This window comes from Gymnoscopelus microlampas (assembly GCF_963454915.1).
Source record: "Gymnoscopelus microlampas genome assembly, chromosome: 20".
In the NCBI taxonomy this organism is placed as follows: Eukaryota; Metazoa; Chordata; class Actinopteri; order Myctophiformes; family Myctophidae; genus Gymnoscopelus; species Gymnoscopelus microlampas.
The window spans coordinates 10,182,805-10,189,677 of NC_139957.1; the positions used below are offsets into that span (position 1 = coordinate 10,182,805).

Here is a 6,873-nt window from a genome sequence, read left to right on the forward strand (position 1 = left end):
GCTTTTTTGTGTTTATCCTTTTGACTATTGTATTGTATATGCACGTGTTGTTTTACTTGTACATGCGGATATGTCAATAAAGAAGTCAATCAATCAATCAAACAGATCTCTTATGAGAGGCCCTGGCACAAAATATTTTAAAATGGGGGTCCGCGCAACCAGATATATCAATGTGGGGGTCCTGGACATGAAAAGGTTTGAAAACCACTGCTGTAGAGTGTACACTATAATATACTGTGTGGACCCCCCATTGCCAGGCTCCATGCTCTACAAATGACAATGCCATGCAGCTGCCCCTTAAAACATTCCGAGCCTTCTTCTCAAGACAATCTATCATTTATCCATCATATTATCCCTGTAAAGACTCCATGAACCGCACACAACTGCCGAGGCAACCAACATCCTCATGGATTCATGCTGGGGAGAGGAAAGGCTGAAAACCGAACAAAAGTTTCAATTTCCTGTTCTGTGCATTCATCTCCTCAGTTGTGACACGTACTTGTATGCAAAACTTTCCACAGGATAAATCCATCATAACTGCAAGCACGTTATACATGCCATATTATATTCATAATGGCCAGGATACAGAGATCATTCATAATACAGTATGAATGATCAACCGTGTAATATATTATATTATGTGTATAGACCACAGAGCAGGCATTCAATACTCTTCTAGCTTAAACCGTAGCCAGTTATTATTGAATATTCATGCCCGTGAGTTTTATAACTCAGACTGTGAAATGTGGGCCTCATTGCAGGGCAGGGCGGGCAGCCAGGCATACTGTCCATGTCACACTGGAAAAGGAGGCCTTCTTTTTTTCTTCATCCTCAAATACTAAAAATACATCCATGCTGTTGTGTAGATAGACCCATATTGCATGCTGTGTAACTCTAGTACTCGAATGTAAAAATAAATGCAATGCCGTTTGTGTGTAGGCCCATATGGATGCTATGTAACTCTAGTACGCAAATGTGAAAATAAGTTTGCCTCCAAATGCAACTTGCACGCCACTGGGGGGGAAAAAAGAGAAGAATCTATGAACTAATTCCACTGCCAACACTTTGACTTTCTTCAACATCTCCTCGACTGGATGGGGGGGGTACATTTGTATGCATTTGTTGTACTAATGCAACAAATGCATACAAATGTTGCATTAGTGCAACAAATACAATACTGAGTAGGGGGGTGCAACAGTTAATTCAACAAATCTATTTAATTGGATTATAGAAAATAATCGATTTTAATAAAATAATAGATTTGGGGACAAAAACTGATATGTCGTCGTCGTCCCCCTTCTTTTTAAATACAGTAGAATAAATGGGCCGTAAAGTCCAATAGGGCTCTCTGCAACAGTTAACCACAACCTGATGTCCTTATTTTGGGCATGTAGGCAAAGAAAATTAAAAACTTTGAAAAAATGACAAATATATTATTACAAGCTATCAACGTGATGAATCTGATGCGCTTCTCGATTATCCATGAATAAAGACAACTGTGTAGATATCAATAGTATAATAGCTAAGAAAAGTATTGATAGTTTGCAGCCCTAATACGGATTGAGTCTGGTGTAGGATTATACCCTCACTACTAATTACTCCCAGACGACTCTTGCTTCATGCCAGAGACGCTGCGTTGATACAGTAACCCCGGCATGCAGCCTGCCCGCCCGCCCGTCCGCCCACCACACAAAGAGTGAGTGGGCTGGAGCAACAACACACTCCGGCAGAGAGACTGGCGCAAGTTTTTAATGCGTGCGCTGTGGGAGCTCAGCGTGTTGGTGATGACTGAAGGGTAAAGAAGAAAGGCCAGCTGCTGGCGAACATCAGAGAAGGGAGCTTTATTAGGCGCGACCGGGACACTGCCATTTACTTGTAAGGCTAATTGATGAACTACAGGAAAAGCACAGCACAGCTCTGTGTGCCTGAGAGTTGTCGGCAATGTTATAAATATAAGAATTATAATTAGCCCCTATGTGACTAATATCGGTTCACTTCTAATAACAATAATAAAGCTCCCACTTCTTTAGGGTATTTTTGTCACTGTACATTTGCACATACGTGACATTTGTCCTATGTATTTATTTACCCATCGTAACATTTAGGACCAGGGGTTTCTATTAATACAGCACCCGGGGAGAAGTTAGGGGTTTCTGTGTGCCTGTTTGAATGTTAGATCTTACATGTGGCAGCGGTGGCCTAGTGGTTAGAGGGGCGGCCTTGATACCGGAAGGTCCCTAGTTCGATTCCCCAATTCATCACATCAATCATGAATCACCGCTGAATAGCCCTTGAGCAAGGCTTCCATGCAGGGTCCGGCTGGAAACAAGTTTCGTACTTAGTCCGACACCCTGGGTAAACAACAAACTTTGCTTTGCTTTTGCTTTGCTTACTCCGTGCATGCAAGAGCCATGTGGCCTAGTCTGTAATGCATCTAATTTACATCTAACTGCAAGGTGCATGCCCTAAAAACCATGCACTGTACCAGCATAACGACTGCCCTGTTGCACTATCATTGTGCATGATTGAGTGCGTCTGTTTACATCCAAGCGCACCACCCAAGTGCACGCAAGAGCCAACAGAAGGAAGGTGTGGGCTAAGCACCGCACCCGGCTCCGAGCACACGCCACCGGCCCGGCCCGCCTCGCCTCCGGCCGGCCAGGTCCAAGCCTGCCGCACCAGCTTCTCACCTTACTGCCGCGACGGGCAGTGGCCAATGCCAAGCATAACATCTGGCCCCGGCGGAGCAAGTAAACCTCTGTCTCAGCGGCTGGTAGGAAACAATGGCCCTGTCTTTCCCCTGGCCAGCCCTCCCCACAGCTGGGCCAGGAGGAGTGGGCAGGAGCTAACCCAGGAGCCAGGGCAGAGAGGAACTTAAAGACACACCAAAGCCATGTGTGGGCATTCCATTACCTGGTAATGCACCCGCCAGCCACCCCTGAGCTGAGCAAGGCATCCACTTCCAGTCATACCTATAACCACACACACACACACACACGCACACACACGCCTCCGTCTATGCAGCCAAAAAAGCCTACAGTCTCCGCTTTGTCAGCAGTAAACAGTAGTCAGCGGCACAAGCCATAAAGAGAAGACCTCAGCCCAGTCACCTTGTTACTCTTGGACGTCAGACCTATTTTTCTTCCCCCCTTCCTTTCTAAAATACACAGGTAGGCCCAAACTGGTGGGACAGCTGCTTGAATTAAGCCCGAGAGCAAACAGGTGAATGCTGCCAATGTTTTCCCGTGTTTAAATTTAACATGCCGAGTCGACAAAGCCAAACGTGCAGAATGCTCAAAGCACATTAAAAGCTCAATGGATTTCACGAGGGATATGAAGCACGGCTATAGTGCAGGGCTTAATATTCTCAATTAATCTGTCTCTCGTTGCCCCAACAGAGGTCTCTCTGGAGTTTTGTGGGTGGGTGGCCCCTTGGAGCCTGTAAATCATGTGCGTTTTACATGGTCACAAATTCCTTCAACAGCCTTTACAGTAGTGTGAGTAAACTGACAAATCCTTCAAACCAACTTACTCTGAATAGGTTAGCCTGATTAAAGGGTGATTTCTATGTCAAAATGCATCCCAATCCCTTCACCCATCATCACAATTTCTCTTCTTTTACTACCTTTTGCTAAGTCTCTTCCAAATAGTTAAGTATCACTGTGGCTTACTGGACGCTCCACGTACTATGTTGAGCCAGTAGAGGGAACGCAGTTGATGGTTAAGTACCTAATGGGCAAAGCTGTGTCCATGATCCCAGTTGATTTTGTACTCAGCGTGATGCCTTTGCCTGTAATGCCTCGGCAAAGGCCCAAAGCTCCCAGACAAGATGCCATGCACTAAAGCCAGATGTTGTCAGATTAAATACCTCATAACACCATAAGAGTGGAATAGTAATGTGCAGGCTTTAAAAAAACGATATGTCAAATAGCAGGAACATTCAGACTGTTCCACAAAAGCATGACATAGGAAAGGAACAAAACCCACAAAAATGGCAATTCAGGAAACAAATTTTAATCCATGTTGTGTGATTAGCCTAATTTCTGATGTTTGGATGGGAAACATGAGACCGGAGATCTGTTCTTTGTTACAAGGAGAAATAGTTTGACATGCTGATGTTAGGATGATGTAAAACACAACCTGAAGGCACACACGGGCCAAATTTGGCAAAACAGAGAGGATAGACCTGCCTGCCTGTCTGTCTGCCTGTCTGTCTGGATAAAGCTACAATGCTCTGTATTTTCCAGTGCTGTGATGACACTGTAGGGCCGCTGAGGTGATATAGTGCCCTCTATCTACGGCGATAGGAATAGCAACGTCTGCCCATTGATTTACCTAGTGAACATTGCGAGGTCATCAGTGCGTCTCTCTCAGTGGTGGAAAACGTAACTACTTTTTTTACTTAAGTAAAAGTATCAATACCATCATGTAGAAATACTCTGTTACAAATAAAAGTTCAGAATTCTAACTGTACTTGAGTAAAAGTACAAAAGTATTGGCATCATAATGTACTTAAAGTACCAAAAGTGAAAGTACTCATTATGCAGAATGTCCCATTTCAAGTTTTCAAAATGTATACAAATCTTTTGGAAAATAGCAGATCTACAAGCTCAACGTGAGCTTGTAGATTTGCTATTTTCAAATAGCCGAAATATATATAGAGCATGAGTGGGTTAATGTATGTTTTGTAATAATAATCAAAATCTACAAAGTAAATAAAGCTGTAAAATATTTGCAGTGGAGTAAAAGTACAATATTTGCCTCTGAGATGTCAGTGGAGTAGAAGTGTACTGAAAAATGGAAATACTCCAGTAAAGTAAAAAAATACCTCAAAATTGTACTTAAGTACTGTACTTGAGTAGATTTACTTAGTTACTTTACACCACTGCAGGTTGGATACAGTGCATTTTTTTATCATGCAAGTCATCTTCGACCAATGATGATGGTAGACAGTAATGTCATTGTGAAAACAAGCTTCAGTCAATGTCATTGTGTTCATTGTAGGCATATTAAAGCCTGGAATATGTGATCTCAGATAAAACTGAGCGAAATGCATCAGAATTTTGCCCAAACGTATGTGTTCTGACTTGTAGTACGCATCTATATACGCGTCAAATAAAAATTGATATAAGACACAATTTATTTTCCCGTTCAAATTAGGTGTCCCCTCCCCACTGTGTCTTAATTAGCATGTTATGCTGGGAAAAACAGCTGCAACTCCAACATCCATCCATGCCACCACACAGACAGTAAACCATAGTATTCCCGTTCTTCTGACATATTTCGATCATGTCACACGAGTCAACGCAATCAAGTGACAGCCTAGCAGATAACCCATGATAATGCACGTTTCTGTTAGCGATCAGATGGCTTCAGTGTAAGCAATTGCAGTCGATGATGATGATGATTTAGCTTCCATGCGCACTGACTGACTGACTGACTGAGCACAAACCGAGAAGGCAAACATATATATTCATTTCTCACCAACAACAAAAAAAATGTAAAATAGCAAGACTTACCGACTTAGATTCGTCGCAGGGGGATACGTCACGCTTGGGTAATAATAAATCCCTTGACGCTGTCACTGTCAAAATGTATAGGAACACACACACAAAAAAAAAATCAAGCCTCGCAAGGTGCCATCAAACAGAGCGTCCGTCCTTTCAGCGTGTGTGTGTGCGTGTGTGTGTGTGTGTGTGTGTGTGTGTGTGTGTGTGTGTGCGTGTGTGTGTGTGTGTGTGTGTGTGTGTGTTGTTGTGTGTGTGTTGTTGTGTGTGTTCGGGCTGTAGCAGCAGCAGTAGTGTGTGCAGTTCATTCAGCCTCTCTATCTGCTGTACTGCTGCCTGTATAGTTAGTTGTCCACACAGTGAATGGCAGCAGCACTGTGTGAACCCACTGACAAGACGCTCGCAGCAGCGGCAGCACCACGCCCCCCCAGCCCCCCCCCCCCCCCCCCCACACTTTTTTTTTCTTTTAAAGGGACAGTATAATCTGTGGGAGCATTTTTTTTGTTTATCTGCGGGAGGCGGGCGATATATTATAACTCTATGGACTGGAGGCGGGAGCCCAATCTACATTGTAAAATATGTGTTCATTTAACTCTGAGAGTTACGGGTCCATTTGGTTCCATTTGTACACTCTCCGAGTTACAGACAAGGAGCCATTTGGTTCTTAAAGGAATAGTTCACCCAACAAAATGACTTATTTTCTACCAAGTACACTTATCAATTCCTAAGCCAATAATTTGACTCAAAGGCTCCTTTGAGTCATCCTACAGGATACTTTAGCATCTTTCCACCCAGTAAGGACATTATTGGCCATGAATTCAATGCTTCATGGGGTGTGTAATTGATAGAAAATAAGATTTTTTTGGGGTGAACTACTTCTTTAACTATCTATGATTTAGCTGGGGACCCCCTGGAACCCGCTCACAGTACAGCAATCTGGAGAAATGCCAATGTATCTATCATATCATATCATGCTAGCACGAAAGAAAGCTGCAGTGCTTCTTTTCAAACAAATTTCAAGGACAAATCTTAATTGGCATGTTATGCTGAAAAACTGCTGCAAATCCAATTCATAAACTGACCCCACCACCACAGTAAACCCTATTCCCGATTTTGATCATGTCACTGAAGTTATTCTTGTGTAAATGTACTTCGTTACTTTCCACCACTGATTTACAGTCTAATTTATACTCCGCAGGCGTTTGTTAGCTTGTTGATCAGTTATTTTTGGCAAGATGCAACTCTCTCGCGAGATGGGGGGGGGGGGGGGGGGGCGTAGGCTTAACGCAGCATCATCAATAGATTACTCCTTGTCAACCACAAACATGTCAAGCCTCCTCACTTCGGTAATTAATTATTTTCATCT

At 43.2% G+C, this 6,873-nt stretch overlaps 1 protein-coding gene across 1 annotated transcript in view; it reads right to left on the reverse strand.

Moving 5' to 3' along the window:
- daam2 (dishevelled associated activator of morphogenesis 2) overlaps positions 1 to 5,855 on the reverse strand; it is a 141,227-nt gene extending 135,372 nt beyond the window's left edge. The window contains exon 1 of the mRNA XM_084045757.1: positions 5,520 to 5,855. The gene's annotated coding sequence lies outside the window, so the exon portion shown is untranslated. The remainder of the gene's footprint in view (positions 1 to 5,519) is intronic.
- Positions 5,856 to 6,873: the final 1,018 nt, after the last annotated feature.